The 19,580-nt window shown below is 36.6% G+C and overlaps 1 protein-coding gene and 1 non-coding gene across 2 annotated transcripts in view; both read right to left on the reverse strand.

The window, feature by feature from the left end:
- The window catches only part of GPC3 (glypican 3), a 473,825-nt gene that overhangs the window by 318,270 nt on the left and 135,975 nt on the right, over positions 1-19,580 (reverse strand). The gene's annotated exons all lie outside the window — the stretch shown is intronic.
- TRNAI-AAU (transfer RNA isoleucine (anticodon AAU)) lies at positions 9,379-9,452 on the reverse strand. Its single transcript has one exon. It is a non-coding gene; the product is annotated as a tRNA-Ile (tRNA).

Genomic DNA, 19,580 nt, shown 5'->3' on the forward strand with positions numbered 1-19,580 from the left:
AGAAAGGAACAGAAATACAAAGTCCCTCTTTTGCACTCCTCTCATATTCCTTCTAGGTGGGGCTAGGTTGTAACCTTCCAAGTTTATACAAATGACTCTGCTTGTGTATGCTAATCTGGAATAAAAAAGGTGCTGGTCCCAAGAAACACAAACTGAGACTTAATAATAGATCAGAGGGGGTGAATGTGGAAGTCAGGCCTGGAATGAGCTGAAAAACAAGAAAAATGACAAAAGTCTGAAATAAAGGAATATGTAGCTACAAACTAGTGGAATCCTGCCAACTTAAAATAATGAGAATTAGGCCTGAGGTACATAATGTGCCTGGCTGAGGACAGACGGTGGGGGTTTGTATGAAAGCTTTTCTTTCTTCATGATGAGGGGAGTTTAGGAAATGTTCAGTCTTTGACAAGAATTATAGAATAGAACTAGTAGGGAAAGCCCACTTCTCAGACACTCAGGGAAAGAAGGCCCAAGTCTGAGAAGGGAGTCCTCGGACCTAGGACCTAAGACTTTGGGCTACCTCAGAATTCTCTCTTTAGTTGAATGCCATACTCTGTAGAGTTCAGGAGACTGTGTTTAGAAGTGACCCTAGGAGAACTCTTAAAAACATTTGTGAATGTTCATCAAAATAAAACAGTAAAAACAGCACACCAAGTAAAATGAATATCAATGGTATTTGGTAAATGAGCACTAAAGGATGCCACACAATTAACTTTCATTTACCACTACGTCATTACCTGCTGACTGCAAACTTTCCAGGATCTTTCACCCTCATAGTTTTTTAGTGAAACCCTTGTAAATTCACTCTTCTATGCTACAAATACAATATTAAAAGACATTTTTCCTTGATCCAATTCTCCATCCAAGTGTTTTCATTTTGAGTCCCTAGATAACACTCCCTAATTTGCAACTGGGAGTAAGTGGAGATTTCTATAATTTTGATCCAAAATTTTTGAGATGGTTGGGAAAATACATAGATGCAAGTCTGCATTGGTTATAATTTTAATGAAGAGGATTCAAACTTAGAGAGGGATAACTGCATATACCACAGCTAGAGTGAAGTGAACAAAATGTTGCTTAGCAAGGATTTTTGCTTCACATACAAATAACTATTTGAAATTAGTACACCAGGAGCTACTTCTAAAGTATTTTAAAAGTTTACTCTTTTAAGGAGTTTAAAAGCTCCCTCAGGCAGTCTTGTTTGTAAATTAACAGAATTCTGAATTAATAAGGTCCAGTGGCTTTCTTTTTAAATAACTTCCAATACAGACTACCTCTAACACATATGGAAATAATTCTCCTCCCACCCCAACCACACACTGGACCTCAAAGACATAACTTTTCTTTTGGGAGCTACTGAAGAATTCTTGCCAGAGATTCACTTTTTAATGGTACCATTCTGAAGTGAATGATGAATACTCTAATATTTACCTCCTTTATACACGACATGGCTAACGAAAATACGTATTTGTTTTCTCCACTTCTCGTTCCATATTTCTCTCCAAAGACCTGAAGGGATGGTTTGGTTTTGCAGTCATCATAAATTTATTATAGTGAACTTGTGACCCAGTCTGGATGAGAACCAGAACAATATCCAACATGAAAAGGCAGAATTCACTCAGTTCTGCAAAACTGCCTTCTTTCAGAAATCCTGAAAAAGAGCCCCTTTTATTTTCTTTACATTGTTCTCCTAAGTGCCACCAGAATGTTTTATTTTTATAGTTTAGCCATCCCTAATAAATACATACTATATTGGTTTTGTGCCCATGAGTTACAAATGAATAATTCTAAGACTTGCTATCATAAGATTAAATGTCATTTTATCAAACAAAACTTCATCACCTAAACTAGCTTTGCTCATAGAACTCATTCTGAAGTTTCCAGTACCCAAACTTGTCCTCATGAGAACTAATAGATTAACAGGCGTTTTTTTTAGGTTGATAACTTAAATGTTCTTTATTTTGAAATCTCTAGTATGTGACCCACACCACTCACATAGCAAAGAAAAAGCCAAGAGTATCTAATTTAAGTGGATTTATACAATCAAATTATATGTATACATATGTATATGCTGAGTATATGCCTATGAGACAAGATAAAGACAACAGACATCCAGCAAGGCAAAACTCATAAAATGTTTCAAGATGAAATGATATAATTACACATGATACCACATACAGGGCATTTCTCCACAGTTTGCCATCTGTAGTAAGGAGTATTTTTACTTCTCTCACCAAAGGGGATATTTTATCCTCTCTTACTTCAGAGTGGGTATAGATACCTTAAAAAAACAACAAACTCTTAAAAAGCTGACTCCTGCTTGAAGATTTATTTCCCTACCATAACTTTCATTATCCAGGAAGGATATATTATGTGAATTGTGTATTTCATATGCTTTCCATTTCAGGTACCACTGTGCGTGCATGCACTAAATGCAGAAATCCAACTGCCTATATAATGGTTTTATAAATGGAACAAGTTGGCTTAAAATGAAACAATTTTAGGAGACTTTTCCATTGCCTATTTTGCATGACAGTTCTCCAGCTCAGGGCTTTCAAATCTGAAAGAAAGATCTTTTACAACAACAGTTAAATGTAGGCACATATCCACAAACAGGAAATTTTTCATAAGTCACACTCAAAAATAAGAATGAACTGTTTTCCAAACTAGAATGAGTTAATCTTCAGGGTTTTGCCCACTTACAGAGAAAAGCACAATGCCAAGTGCCTGACTTGTTGGACAGAAATCAGAATTAGGATTAATATTTTGAGGTTATTTCTCTAGTGTCTACTTCTGCTAATGTACAAAAGGAGCTGACCATAAGAAAGGAAATTTATTTAAAAATACCAGTCAGAAGAGACAAAAGAAACAGCTACTTACAGAGACGTGTGTCTATTTTTTCTGAAAATGAAAGCATAGATTAATAACAAAAGCAACGCCGCCATTTCAATGAAGGAAGAGAGAGGGATGTCATTTTAAATACATGAAATAATAGAAAAAGGAAAGAGAAGTACTTTCTGTATTACTTATACAAGGTCAGTTAGTATTAATTAAAACAAAGGCAGAAAGAGATGCTGCCAGTAATTATTACGGAAACATTCGTGATAACCAAGAATTCACAATTAGTTCAAACTCAAACCTAAATCAGAATCTATTGACACTTCATGGCCACAGATTCTGTGTTCATTTTGGGGGTTGAAGAAATATGGGGTGGGGGCGAGAGAAGAGGTTGGAGCCAAGGAGGGGGAGGGATCAAGGAACAAACAGAAGGAAGAATCTTTAAAAAAAAATCCATAGCCCTGCTTCCTAAAAGATTCTATGGTATTCCTCCCATAGAGCTCACAGATGGAGAAGGGTAATGGGCTGTAAGATGAACTAGGAGACACACAGTCTTCATAAACCAACTGAAGTGGTCATACCAAACAAAAAGCAGCATTGAAGCATGCATGCTGCAAAAATATCAATGCTGATCACACTCCCAGAGGAAACTGAAATCAATTGGAAATAGACAAGAAATCCAGCATTTCCATTGACACTGATGAATTTTTTCATGAAAGTCATTACAATTGTAAGGTTCAAAAGCACACCCTTACTTTATGGTATATGGTCCCTATAAGGGCCACGCAGTCCCAAAACTAGCAAGGTATATATCACTGTTGTGGGGGAAGGAGGGTTAATAGGTTGCAACACTTGCATAATGACCAACATACTCTGTAAATATCTGGGGGAGGAGGGAAGGCAGAAAGATGCAAAGAATATAGAAGTTTAGAGAAAAAGAAAATCATCAAAAATTGGGGAGTAAGGTTTACAAGTCAAGTTAATGACAGTGGAATTATTTAAGCTTAGATAAAATAAGAAATACATTTACTGTTTTCCAGGATATTATATACATGGCTGATTTCCATCTCTACTGAAGACAGAGCAAGATGAAGTACTGTTTAAAGAGTTAGGTTAAATATAAAGAAGACTTCTTGCCAAATATTTGAACAGATTACTAAGGGAAACTGAAGATATTTTAAAATAAAATGTATTCTCACCTAACCAAGACAAACTACACTGGACAATAGGCTACATGAGTTCACTGAAGTTCCATATAGCTATAATAACTTTCTGATCAATGCTAGTAAGAATTCTAAAATTCTAATTACTGTGTTGTTTTGTACACCTGAAGCTAATAAAAAAAATTAAAAATTCAAATGCAAATTTTATGGAGACCATGGATATACGTGTGTTTTTTCTAATCACTAATCTGTCGACATAAAACAATAATATGCCCATAATTCACCAGAACCTTCTAATAAGGTTTACTACCATCATTCAGCTCAAGAGGCAACCATTTCTATTTCATTGACCTCTTTGTCTTTTTGTTCCTTTTTTCTTCTTCTTCTTTTTTTTTTTGTAAACTCCCCACAACCACTATCAAAACTATCAAATCTTTTCCATCTGGCCAAAAAGTAACAGGAAAATCTCATTTCCTGTGCCCAACCTTCCTGACCCTTGCTGGAGATAGGGCACACTTCACTGTCACCTGATCCTTTGGTCCAGTCCTTATCTGATCTCTCTATCCCACTCACTCATCTGTAATCTCATCCACTCCTACAGCTCTATGTTTACCTCTCTTACCACATTCAACATATTCCACCTTGGATTATTACTGGGCTGTGTCTTCCCTTTTCCACCAGACTAGAAGTCCCTTGAGAGCAGAGATCATGGTTGATTTATCTCAGGATCCCTATGACTCCAAGGAAACTGCCTGAGTAGTGATATTTCATGAGTTGAACTATAGCCATCTCCTGGGTTTAAAGACACTGTTACCTAACCAATAGTTCACTGACCAGAGTGTCCCTAATTCTTGATTATTGTACAAAAATATTACAATGGATGATATCATTAACCTTCACTTTAAGCCCTGAGTTTACAACTTTAAACTCTAAGATACTGGAAAAAAAATTCTGTTCACTGGATATGCTCATCTTTATAGTCCGATTTATGTTTTTAAAATAGTTACATTTTAAAAAAAATAAAGCTAGCTGAGCTTTTCCTTACAGCTTAAGATGGACAAAAAAGTTCCAACTTTACTATTCAAACCCAGCAAATTCACAGGATTCTCCCTAGCTTCTTCACAGTCAACTGCAAAATGGTTTGAAGAGTGGAGGTTCAGAACTTTACATAATTATGAGAATCTCTAAAGCTTGGGAAGTACTCTGAAGAATGAGAAGAGAAAACTACTGCCCAATTTCTAAGGCGGGGGGGGGGGAGGTGGAGACCAATAGCTAATATCACCCTACCAAACAAAGAAGTGGTATTTACTTGGTGATCCATATTACAATAGCTGCCAACCTCAGACAAAAACTTCCGACATTAGTACAAAGAAATGCTAGCTGAGTCTGTGGGCTCAGAATCACGCAAGCTCTATTTAATAACTAGTACAATGATCATGCAAGTTCAAGTATATATTAAGACATGCATTTGGTGAGTTCATCCTTCCTCACCAATGGCAAACCCTCAGCTTAGGGGCCCAAGAATGTACTTTGGGTGAGAACAGTCTTCATCTAGTTCAGCTTCTTTCCTTAGGCAGAATCTCCCATTAGGAGTGAAGCAGTGATAATATTCAAGATCAAATATGAGTTTTCATTTGTCTAAATGAGCTATTGAAAATTCACCCCCTCAAAGATTCTACTTGTCATTTATATTCAGATGTTCTCCAGAAAGACCTTTACCCTGGCCCACATGAATACCTGGTTCAAAATGGATACTTTATAAATGTGACTTCTAATTTGGCCAAGGCCTTATATATCCTTGCTAAATAAAATCCCACAATGCACACTGTTCTAATTACGGTATTAAAGAGGTTTTTTTCACTTGTGCTTCAAAAATCAGTGGGTTACTTAATTCTTTAGATACTGCACCACTCCTCTGCTCTCCTAATAAACCATTTAATATTTTCGTCTATCTACTTCCCTTCCGTACTTCCCAGTACACTATAGTGCAGACTGTATGGGTTTTGTACAATCAATCTTGTTCTCACAATATAAAATCCTCTCAAATCTTGATACTCTCTCTGAAGTGTACCTTATCTCTTCCAATTATTTCACACTATTACCCTAAAAGCTTGCTCCTCTACTGATTTACTTCCAATGACATTAACATAAGTTCTACTTTCCCTTCCCATTGTTTTCCTCCTCCTGTACATTCCTTCATCCTTATTTGCATGCAAATCCATGATGAAATCAGCTCTATAGTTTCCTTTTCTGCTTATATCCCTACAGATTGGCATGATTCTTCATTGTTTCTACTGTAATCCAACTCTGAGTACTTTCAGCAAATTTAAATGGCATGCATCTCCCTAAGATTTCTAAATTGCTCCTATCAATTGGGCTTAAAAGCATAGCTAGAAGAGAATTCAAACATTATGGATAACTTCTTGACCATGAGAGAGACATAGATTTAAACACTGGAACAGACTACTGGGTGAAAAAAGATACAAAATATCTATCTTTCGAAATCTTTTCAGATAGGATGAGAAATTATCACTCATATATGACTTAGGTGTTGAGATATCTAAGCAGAGGGATGAACTGAAATGGCTTATTTATGTCCTTTCCAGGTCTAAAATCCCACAGTATAGTCATCTAGCTATATTTCTCGAACTTTGCTAAGAAAGCTTTAGATTGCTGTAGAATGATGATAAAATTCATTAAGGCAAAACCAAGTCAAGATATTATACCCAATGACCCAATATTTTATGCAGCTTGGTTCCTCTTGGGAGCAGAAGGAATTTGTAATTTAATATGGCCTTTGAGGGATGGAAAGGTGAGACAGACCCATCTTCCTGCATTCTCTTAAAGCTGGTGCCAGGCTGCCTCCAGAAAGGAAGACGGGAATAATTAGAAAATGTATTGAGTCTGGAGCATTGTTTAGCCAACTAGGTGCAATCAACTGCTATGGATATTGACTTGACTTTTGAGAACATATAGCTAAAATGGAATTCTGTGAAGACCCAGGCAAGATTTCCTCATTGTTTGGGGAACTAAATACATCCTAAACTTTTACAAATCCTAGCAAATAACTAATTACTTCTAATTAACTGCAAATTGGTTGTGAGAAAATGAAAAAAATGGGAACTATGTCAGTCAAGAGATAAGCAGCATGCTGGGATCGGGATCATGGAACTGCTGGGAAATTAGGTAGAGCACGGAAGAAGCAAGAGTGTGAGAGGTGGCCTCAAAGTGGCCAGGTTTCCAATAATAGCACACGTCCCTTTGATGACAAGGCATGATAATGTATATATAGCTTTGATGCTTTGAAATACTGCTATTGCCTTTCACTAATATCATTGTTGCCTGTAACTTTTTCTTTACCCTACCTTGTAGATCACTTCACAGGTAATGTTATAGAAATAAGCAATTACAAAGGGCTAAGAATTAAAAGGGAAATTTAGGGGAAAGTCTCAAAATAAGAAGGTATGGTATATCATTAATATGGGGTGAATGCAACATGTAATTGTTTAAATTTAAAAAAAAGCATTATCATATTTTATTCCCTTTAATGTTAGTGACCTCCTACTGTACAGTGGGAGGCAACATGGTATTAGAAAAACCCAAGAAAAATAGAGGTTTTGAAATCAGACAGACAAGAATTTGGAATTCCAGCTCTACCACTTCATAACTGTATAACAAGTCAGTTAACAATTCTCATTTCTTTCATCTGTAAAATGGTTGTCATAGTACACTAAGAACTACTGTGAAGAATGTGTGCATGCAAAAACACATAACACCACAGCATATGGTTAACAATAATAGTTCATTTCCCTTAGGATCTCCTTCTATCCACTATCTCCCTTCTCTAGCCTCCTCAGTTTTCCCTAGTCTCCTGTTTCTTTCATATTCTCCTTCCCAGCCAGTTATCATTTCTCTAAAATAGTTATTCTTTTTTCCAAGGGCTGCCTTACTTGTGGCAAAACCCTAGCAATTAGCAGAAATTATTGGTAATTTCTGGCAAATTTATATGGCTAGAAAGATTTCCAGATGCTTAGGGTTTGACTCTCAAAACATAACACAGCTTTGGTTATCAATGTCCTATCCTACATCAAAAAACATCGAGTATCTAGATGCATCAAGCATTATGCTAGAGATTGGGGTTACAGAGATGAGGACTCAGACCCTGTCCTCAAGCAGCTCAGAGTCTACTGGGGAAGAAAATAATAGTAGTAGAGGGTAACAAGTGCAAGAAGAAAGATATGCGGGAACTCTCGTGTACTGTTGGTGGGAATGTCAATTGGTGCAGCCACTATAGAAAACGGTACAGAGGGTCCTCAAAAAATAAAAAAATAAAACTACCACATGATCCTTCAATCCCACTTCTGAGTATATATAAAAAGGAAATGTAATCTGCGTCTCAAAGAGATCTGCACTCCCACGTCCATTGCAGCATTATTCACAACAGCCAACACATGGAAACAACCTAAATGGCCATTGATAGATGAATGGATAAAGAAGAAGTGGTACATCCGTACAATGAAATATTAGTTAGTCATAAAAAACAAGGGAATCCTACCATTTGTGACAACTTGGATGAACCTGACAGTATTATGCTAAGTGATTAAGTCAGACAGAGAAAGACAAATACCATATGACCATACTTATATGTGAAATCTAAAACAAGAAAAAAAGAACCAAGCTCATAGATACAGAGAACAGATTATTGGTGGCTGCCAGAGGCAGGCAGTGGGGGAGAGCTGCAAAATGGGTGAAGGGAGTCAAAAGGTAAAAACTTCCAGTTATAAAATTAATAAGTCATGGGGATGTAATGTACAGCATAGCAACTGTGGTTATTAATATTGTATGGTACTGGGGTGCCAAAAAATGCATACAACTGGACACCTTAGTCAATGTTGCACAGGCAGTAGTTCACCATAATCAGAAGTGTCTGGATGCTGATGGTAACCACTTTGAGCACCTCTTGTAATTACAGAAGTCAAACGTGACTTGTATACACCTTTTGTTGTCGGTATACATTGAGTATTACAATTTTAATACAGTTTTCCTTTCTTAAAATGTGTATACATTTTTTGGGCACCCTTTGTATATTTGAAAGTTGCTAAAAGAATAGGTCTTAAAAGTACTCATCAGAAGAAACAAAATTCTGTAACTATGTATAGTGACAGATATTAACTAGACTTATCATGGTGATCATCTCACAATATGTACAAATATTGAATCAATATGTTGTACATCTGAAACTCATATAATGTTGTATTGTCAATTATAGCTTGATTTAAAAGAGAGAGAGAACAACCAAAATTACTCTGCCCAGCAAAGCTATCATTTATTTATTTTTTGTTTTTCATTATTTTTTTAAAGAGGGCGCAGCTCACAGTGGCCCATGCAGGAATCGAACCTACAACCTTGGTGTTATTAGCACCATGCTCTAACCAACTGAGCTAACCGGCCATCCCCCAAAGCTATCATTTAGAATCGAAGGACAGATCAAAAGTTTCCCAGACGAGAAAAAGCTAAAGAAGTTCATCACCACCAAAGCAGTAGTACAAGAAATGTTAAAAGGCCTTCTTTAAGAAGAAAAAAAGGTCAAAAGTTTGAATAAAATGGCAATAACTACATATCTATCAACAATTACTTTAATTGTAAATGGATTAAATGCTCCAATTAAAAGATAGGGTGGCTAAATGGATAACACAAGACCCTTACATATGATGCCTATAAGAGACCCTCTTCAGAATAAAAAACAGAGACTGAAAGTAAAGGGATGGAAAAGGAAATCTGATGAAAATAGAAACAAACAAACATAAAAGCTGGGGTAGAAATACTTACACCATACAAAATAGACTTTAAAACAAAGGTTATAACAAGAGACAAAGAAGGACCCAGTAATCCTACTTCTGGGTATTTATCCGAAGAAACCCAAAACACTACTTTGAAGGGCCATGTGCATCCATATGTTCAATGCAGTATTGTTTACAATGGCCAGGATGTGGAGGCAGCCTGGGTGTCTGTCAATGGATGAATTGATAAAGAAGAACTGGTACATTTATACGGTGGAGTGTTGCTCAGCCATGAGAGGGAATGAGATCTTGTTATCTGCGACGGCATGAATGGACCTAGAGGGTATTGTGCTGAGTAGGGTAGTTCAGACAAAGAAAGACAGATGCCACATGATTTCACTTATATGTGGAATCTAGAGAACAAAATAAACAGAGTGGATGCAGACTCATAGATACAGAGAACATTTTGATGGTTGCCATCTGGGAGGGGTTTGGGGATGGGTGAAAAAGGGGAAGGGATTAAGAAGTAGAAATTGGTAGTTACAAAATAGTCATTGAGATGTAAATTATAGCATAAGGAATATAGTCAATAATATTGTAATAACTATGTATGGTGCCAAATGGGTATTAGATCTATCAGGGGGAGCACTTCATACGTTATATAAATGTCTAATCACTATGTTATACACCTGAAACTAATATAATGTTGTATGTCCACTATTATTGAAAATAAAACAATTACTAAAAAACACCATAAATTAAAATTATTTGCCAATCAGAGAAAGACAAACACCATATGATTTCACTTACATGTGGAATCTAAAAAAATAAATAAACAGACAAAATAGAAACAGACTCATAAATACAGACAACAAACTGATGGTTGCCATATGGGATGGGGTTGGAGGGCTGGGTGAAAAAGGGTGAAGGGATTAAAAAGTACAAAATATTGTAATAACTATGTATAGTGCCAGGTGTGTACTACACTTATCAGTGGGATCACTCCATAAATTATATAAATGTCTAACCACTATGCTGTTCACTTGAAACTAATATAATATTGAATGTCAACTATAATTTTAAAAAATAAAAATAAAGAAAATAACAAAAATACAAATGAGAGAGAGAGAGAAAGAGAGAGAGAGAGAGATGTATAAAGTATAGAGCTCACAAGGAGGATGGGGAAACCCAAACTGTTGGACTGTACTGATAATGGAGGCTGGAAATGGGAGTAGGATGGTAGTTAAGGAAGATCTCATAGAAAAAGCCACTCATTTCACTCCAAGCTATGTTCTTACACAAGCTGCATCACCTTGGCCAAGTTAATTCAGCCCTTTTAGCCCCATTTTTTTTTATCAGAAAAATGAAGCAATAGGACTCGACAATCTTCACTAGTCCTTGAGGATTTAATGTTCTGTAACTTTTTAAATAATTTATTTTTTTCAGTTACAGTTGACATTCAATATTGTTTTATATTAGTTTCAGATGTACAGCATTGTGGTTAGACATTTATATAATTTATGCAGTGAGTCCCTCGATACCAGGTGGGTACTAGACTAATCAGGGGATCGCTGCATAAATAATGTTCTATAACTTTTTATTAAGTAGGAAAGTAAAGGGAAAATAGCTCCAGATTCCATATTTCTTCTTTTCCCTCCTATTTCTTCTTATCCATTCATTTTCCCTTGCAGCCAGTTGGTCATTTCTAGTAGCTTTGCTTTTGACTCCCCTCTGTCATGGTGATGCTATGTTTATGGATTTGATATCATGGTTTAAAAGGGCTCCTTTTGGCAAAAAGAAGTTTCTTCGTATGAAAGGATCAGTTTCTTCATTGTTCCTTGTAAAATAAGATAACACATTGAGTCCTGAGCAATGGTTTTAAATTTTAACTCCAGGGATTCTTTTTTCACATTTCAACTTCAAAAACTATTTTAGTAACTTAACATTGACCCTCACAAAAGCCCTACCTCTATATCCATTTAACAAACATTTATTAAGGCTTTCTCTGTGTCAGGCATAGGCTGGGGGCTATGGGAGATGCAGAAATGATTAAGATACGGGCCAGGTTGTCAGGGAGCTTATGATTTATTTAGCAGCTGTGGCACTGAGCCCAGTGCTATATAAAACATATTAGCGAGGCAATTTTTGTTCTGTCACAACTGGAGCCATGAGTCCTCAACATGTATATGTGCTTTTGACTAGAAGCTGTGCATTCAGTAGGTGTTGAAAGCCACATGTAAAAACTGAGCTGCTTTGTAAAAAAGTTCAGCCCCATTAGGAATCAAAGAAATAAAAGTGAAAATAATGAGATTCCATCATTCTCCTAGCAAATTGGCAAAGGTGTAAAAGGTAAAATGCAATGATAATGAGTGTGGTGAGATGGGTACTCTCATACACTGTTAGTGTAAATGGTAAATAAAATATAGTACATCCATAATAAAGTATGGTACACCACACAATGGAATTCTACGCAACTATTAAAAATGTTTTCAAGAATATTTTATGATATGCTAAAATACCATCTAATAGTAAGTGGAAATTGCAAGTATCAAACTGTATATAAAGCATAATCACATTTTGATAAAACAATATTATTTTTGTTTGTGAATGCATAGGGAAAAAAGACTAAAAGGAAATATACCAGAATGTTAACTGTAATTATTACCGGGTAATGTGATTACAGGTAATTTTGCTGTTCTTTTTAATGGTTCTCTGAATTTTCCAAGTTTTCTGCAATAATATTGTTGCTTTCTAGTAATAAAAAGGTATTGTAATGCATAGAAAAAGGAAAAATAAATACTAAAAATTAATAGCAATTTCCCTTGGATAGCAGCATGATGGTAGGAGTTTTCTATTCTTCATATTTTCCATATTTTAAAAATTTTCCTACAGTGAGCATGTACTGACTTTATAGCACTAAAAACTGAAACTCAATTAAGGAAAACTGGACTATCAGATGAATTAGCAAAGACTAACATGAATCAGTATATGTTATTTAAATAAGTCAGTTCTACTCCCACAGAGCTTTGCAATACTTTTAGGCTCTATCTCCACTGATTTATGGGTTGGGGCAAGTCACTTAACTTGTGTGTGCTTTAGGGAATCGATAATTACTACGTACTTTGAAGGGATACTGTGATAGCCAGTGTGATAGCATTGATGAAATGCTTTAAACTCAGGAAAGAAAGATATACAGTAAGTAGTAATGGATGTTTTAATTATCTACTGTGTAATGTTTGTGTGTAGATCGTCTTCAGCAATTTCACCTACTCTTAATTTCTTCAACTATCTTCTCTGTGCAGATGACTCCCAAATCTATCCACCCCCTCCACAACACACATACCACTTCTTTTCCATAAATGCCCTTCTTCTGTCATATTCTTCTTGTTCTCTGGCTCCTTTTTCCTCCATCTCTTGCTTGTACCACAAATATTTTCATATCAAGCAAAACTGATTATGAATGAATCATGATTAACCAGTTTCTCTTAAATCAATAAAAGTTTGCTTAATTAACTTGGATATGAAGCTTACAGAACCACTTTTTCATTTTTAATTGAGGTATGATTGATTTGTAATATTACATAAGTTTCTGGTGTGCAACATTATAATTTGACAGCTATATATACTACATCGTGCTCACCACCAAATTTTCATCCGTCACTATGCAATTGACCTCCCTCTACCTGTCTCATCTTCTTTCCACCCCGCTTCCCCACTAGTAACCACCAATCTGTTGTCTGCCTCTATAAATTTTTTTGTTTTCTTTGTTCATTTGTTTTGTTTTGTTTTGTTCCACATATGAGTGAAATCATACAGTATTTGTCCTTTTCCATCTGACTTATTTCATTTAGCATAATACACTCAAGATCCATCCATGCTATTGCAAGTAGCAGGATTTCACCTTTTTATGACTGAGTAGTATTCCAGTGTCTGTGTGTGTGTGTGTGTGTGTGTGTGTGTGTGTGTGTGAGAGAGAGAGAGAGAGAGAGAGAGAGAGAGAGAGAGAGAGAGAGAGAGAGAGAGAGAGACAAAGGAGCCAAGAACATACAATGGAGAAACGAATGTCTCTTCAATAAATGGTGATGGGTAAACTGGACAGCCACATTCAAAAGAATAAAACTAGACCACTATCTTACACCATACACAAAAATTAACTCAAAATGAATTAAAAACTTGAATGTAAGACCTGAAACCATAAAATATATAGAAGAAAAGATAGGCAATAAACTCCTTGACATTGGTGTTAGCAATGATTTTGTGGATTCTACTCCTTGGGCAAGGGAAACAAAAATAAACAAATGGGACTACACAAAACTAAAAGCTTCTGCACAGCAAAGGAAGCCATCAACAAAACAAAAAGGCAACTTAATGACCTGGAGAAGATATTTGCAAATCATGTATCTGCTAAGGGGTCGATATCCAATATATATATATATATATATATATATATATATATATATATATATATATATATATATATATATATGACCCATACATCTCAAGAACAACAACAAAACAACCCAATTTTAAAATGGGCAGAGGACCTGAACAGACATTTTTCCAAAGAAGACATACAGATGGCCAATAGGCACATGAAAATATGTTCAACATCCCTACTTGTTAGGAAAATGCAAATCAAAATAACGACAACATATCACCTCGTGCCTGTTAGAATGGCCATCATCAAAAAGATAAGAAACAAGTATTGGAGAGAATGTGAAGAAAAAGGATCCCCTGTACACTGTTGGTGGGAATGTAAACTGGTGCAGCCACTGTGGAAAACAGTGTGAAGATTCCTACGGTAAATCAAGCATAGAATTATCATATGACCCAGCAATTCCCCTTCTGGGTATTTATCCAAAGAATGCAAAAACAGTAATTCAAAGATATAACGGGGGAGGGATGGTAAGAGAGGGTAAAGGGGGTCAAATATATGATGATGGAATAAGAACTGCTTGGGTGGTGAACACACAATGCAATCTGTAGATGACATATTATAGAAGTATACACTTGAAACCTGTATAATTTTACAAACCAATAAATTTAATAAAAATTTTAAAAAATAATCATAAACCACACCAAAATATTAAAGATACATAGTATATTTTTGACCTACCCATTCTAATTTTATGAATTTCTCCTAAATAATTAAGTTGGAAAAAAATATATATGCACAGCTATATTCATTGCAGCTTTATTTATAATAGCCAAGATATGGAAACAACCTAACTGTCCATCAATGGATGAATAGATAAAGAAGATGTGGTATACATAATTTAAAAGATAATTTTTAAATTATCTTTCTGTGGTTCCTGCTAGGCATAGCTATCTACATAAATTTTATGTTTGAAAACACTGATATATGAATCTAATCTCCCCTTTTGCCCTATGAGTTCAGTCTCAAAAGCTATGAGTTCAAGAATCCTGGCCTCAGAGTCAGGGGAGCTGGGTTCTGTTTTGGCCTTACCACCAACCCATTGTGATCCTGGGTAAGTCACATCCCCTTTCTGGGTCTGATTCTTCACCTTTAAGATGAAAGGAGCAGCCTGGATTATCTAGAAGGCCCAGATAATAGATATGAAAGCATCCTGACATACGAGGAAGCACCACCATACAAATGAGCCTCCTCCACTGTTCACTAGTACGTCTGCACCTAGAAAGCACCAGACAGAAACCAGGAACTCAATATACGACAACACAATTGGAATGACACACTACAGCAGAAGAACCCATATCCCAAGCTAGCAAACAATGTTTTACTGCCAAGTACAGTCCACTAAGCCTTACGGCAATTATTCCTGAATGCTAAAGCTGTCAGCTCTTGTTTTAAAAAGTACTTATAGATAAAGGGATAAAAAGGGGGAAGGGGAGCTATCCTTGTTATAAGAGTGGGTTATCAGAGCTGGGGAGATATTTTAGTCTGCCAGACAATATTCTGAGATGGTATGGTAGATGGGAGATCAGATTGCTATAAAGATGAGTGGATATCTGGGTACAGAGAGTGGGCCATGTGTGTAGAGGCTAATAAGTGGAACAATGAGCAATTCAGGAAAGCAGGTTGCTGAGGGAGTGCCCTGTTATTATTCAGAGAAAATTCCCAACAATGACTAATCTTCCCTCCACTGTCTTATCTAATACCAAATAGACACTCTTGCCTTCACACCATCTCTTGTAATTACCCTTAGGGCCACTGCTAGCTCATAGTGCCCTTTGTGCTGAGTAGGAAAAGGCTCCCTTCTGGTGCTAAAAGGTGCCCCCTCTGGGCTATCTAGATGGAAAAAGGATGGAGGGATTGCAAAAGCTGCCCTTTCTGGGTGGACCAATTAGAAAAAGGGCATTGGTTGGCAAACAGTACCTTGGCTGGATTTCAGCTCCAACTTGCACTCTCTCAGCCTGGCATCTACTACAGTCTGGGGCTCTGATGGCACATGCTCACTTCCTCTCTCTTGCTCTTTCCCCCACCCCACCCCCACTCCAGCATTAGTCCAGAGCTAAATTTCTGACTGATTTCTGCCCACTCCTACATTCACCTGCCCCACCTCTATCACTGCTCCAATTATACTGGGCACTACTGTCATTTTTCATTGTGTTTTGGATTGGGACCACATTCATCCCTGAGTGACTGAAAACTAAAGGTTTCAGTCAGTATCTTAACAAATAGGATATCATTTTGTAATATGAAAACCAGGATAAAACTCATTAATAGGTGGGTAGGGGGATAATATGTCAAGAGTAGGTTCCAGGTAACATTTTGTCCCATGAACTATTCCTTGGAAAGTCTTTTTGTCTAGTAACTTTAGGAAACCCTATACACTACATTTCTTGAATATTAAAATCACACATTCGTGAAATTAAGGCTAAGTTTCACCCATCTTTTCCCAAACTTAGTAACCATGGAACCTTAGCCAGAAGCCCACATCTTCCTTCCATTCAAAGCATCCCAGGGCACTTCCCAACAATATGAGCCTTCTTCTGTCCCTGGCCAACCTTCCTGGAGAGGATTTTTGAAGGCAGACCTATTGGGCCTGACCGAGGGGTTTTTAGAGAGCAACAATTCCCCACTGAGATTCCCTGGCTCAGTGTCTTCCTAGGAATTCCTTCAGGAGGCCCAGGTGTGTACCTAGGTGAAAGAAAGCTATTGTCAAGGAATTTTGCTCTGCCAGGGACCCAGGGGCCCAGTTCGTGTAATGTGGGAGTGGAGATGAAGGGGAAAGTTCCGGCTGCTTCAGGTGGTGATGAATGACTTTAGCAAACAAGGTCTGGGGCTTGAGAAAGAGACAGCATGAGTCTGTGCAGGTTTCAGGTTTCTGAATAAAGAGAAAGTTTCAAGAGAGACTTACAGACACCCTCCCCACCCATCATACACATTTATGTCAAGATTTTGAGTTTGCAAAGTACTACTGGCATTATATCATGGGACCCTTGGCAAACCTGTGAATTAAGAAATAAAAGTAAATTCCTAGTATATATGTGAATCACTGAGGCTTTCATCCATATGTTATCCTAGTGAATAGTTTAAATCCTCATAACAATCCTGTGAGGGGAAGTGCCATTATTATCCCCCTTTTCTCCAGACTTTGAAACTGAGGCTCAGAGTGCTTACTTTATAAGTCACTCAGCTAGGTGCTGGTAATATAAAGGAGAATCATGAATGAGGGAGGCCAGCAAATAAGCAGCACTCGGAGAACACTATGAAAAACTACCATGACAACCATCAGTTTTGTTCTCTGTATTTATGAGTCTGTTTTTATTTTGTTTTGTTTGTTCATTTATTATTTTTTTAGACTCCACATATAAGGGAAATTGTATGGTATTTGTCTTTCTCTGTCTGACTTATTTCACTTAGTATAATACCCTCTAGGTCCATCCATGTTGTTGCAAGTGGCAAGATTTCATTCTTTTTTATTGCTGACTAATATTCCACTGTGTGTGTGTACAAGGTGTGATCAAACAACATGGTGAGTGTTTACATAAAAATAATTATTACAGTAAAAGACACATTGCCATTAATCCTCCCCAAAATACTCCCCCTCACTTCAAACACACTTGTGTGTGTGTGTGTGTGTGTGTGTGCACGCGATCTTTTTTATGTATTCATCTATTGATGAAAAACTAGTACAAAGCACAGGGAATATAGTCAAAGTATTGTAATAACTTTGCACTATGACAGAGGTTTCCTAGGTTCAGTGTGGTGAGCATATCGTAAGATATATAAATGTCGAATCACTATGTTGTGCACCTGAAATTAATATACTATTTTATGCCAACTATAATAAAAATTTTAAAAAATAAAATAAAATGTGAAAAATAGAAAAAAGAAAAACTACCACGACAATTAAAACTGTGATAATAGCTAGCAGCTAATGAGTGCTTACTATGTGCCAGACTCCACACTAAGTGCTTTGGATACATTACCTTATTTAATCCTGATGACATTCTTATGAAAAAGGTTCTATCATTATTCCCATTCCAAAAATGAGAAAACTGTGCCTGAGAAAGATGAACTGACTAGTCTAGAGGTGACTAGCTAAGAAAGGGTAGAGTCAGGATTCTTATTCAAATTGATTTAACAATAGAGTTGCTGTTGATTACAAAGTTAACTATAGAGGGTCCAATGGAATCAATGTTGAGGACATCTAAAGCTTCATATTCTAAAACATATGGTAAATCTTTATTTTTTTTTAAGTTGATTGGAATATTCGCTTTAACCTACCTGGGAGGAGCCTTTATTTGTATAGATACAAAACTGCAGAGGTTTAAAATCTTAGTTATAGATAATCTCATCATAGTAAATGACTAATCTGCATCGAGTCTGGTTGCCCTTAACTTGGGGTAACTTGGGGCTGCTGGGCTCCCAAATACAGACAGAGAAATTATGACTGGGATCATTCAATTTAAATCACAAGAATGAAAACTACCTAGGAGCTAGAATCTGGCCAGTTTCTATGTAAAGTTTCAACTGTTAGTTCTTATTTCTACAAGACTAACAACCTCAAAGTTTGATCAGCTAAAATTTGGTTATATCTTCTGCATTAATTTATATAAGACTGCATCATGGATGATACTAAATATATTTGGAGATGCTTAAAGAAACCAAAAGTGGAAAGCACAAATTCATACAATAATAATTTTCAGCTCCTTAAACCAAACTCATAAATTAGCCCTGCATGTAGATATAAATTTGCATTTCCTCTTTGTTGGCTACAGTCTTGGTATTTTAGGAAACGGGAATTTTTTCTTGCCACTCAATAATTGAGGGTGTTTTACTTTCCACTTTACCCTTGAAAAATGGAACACTTATTTAATAAGTCACACCTAGCTTCCTGTCTAATCAGCATATGCCAAAAAAATCATTTACCAGGTTCCTCCCACTGCAGAAACACAATCATTCCTAGATGGCAACACAAAGATGCATGAAAATGTAGTTAATGTCCAACCAATAAACCCTAGAACAATGTTAAAAACAGGAAACCCTCGCCTTTATAAGGTGCCAAGTCATAAATTACAGTCACTTTGCTGTCATCATTTCTTTTAAAAATCCTGCCTATATTAATCAGAGAAGAGACAGAAACTATCCTACTACCTCCCAGCCTTCCACACATGGGGGTACCTTGCACAACTTTAGAGACTGCCTTTCACATGGACTGTGACGCGAATGTGCAGAGACAACCTGCAAAATTGCACACAGCAGCTCACTACTTCTTCCCAGCCCCTCCACACAAAAACATCACTTGGGTAGTTTTGGTTTGTGTATACTGGAAATGCTTTTATTCACAAACCTCTTGGCACGGAATAATGG

Source organism: Rhinolophus sinicus, chromosome 18, assembly GCF_057876585.1.
Source record: "Rhinolophus sinicus isolate RSI-liver-muscle chromosome 18, RSI-T2T, whole genome shotgun sequence".
Taxonomy (NCBI): Eukaryota; Metazoa; Chordata; class Mammalia; order Chiroptera; family Rhinolophidae; genus Rhinolophus; species Rhinolophus sinicus.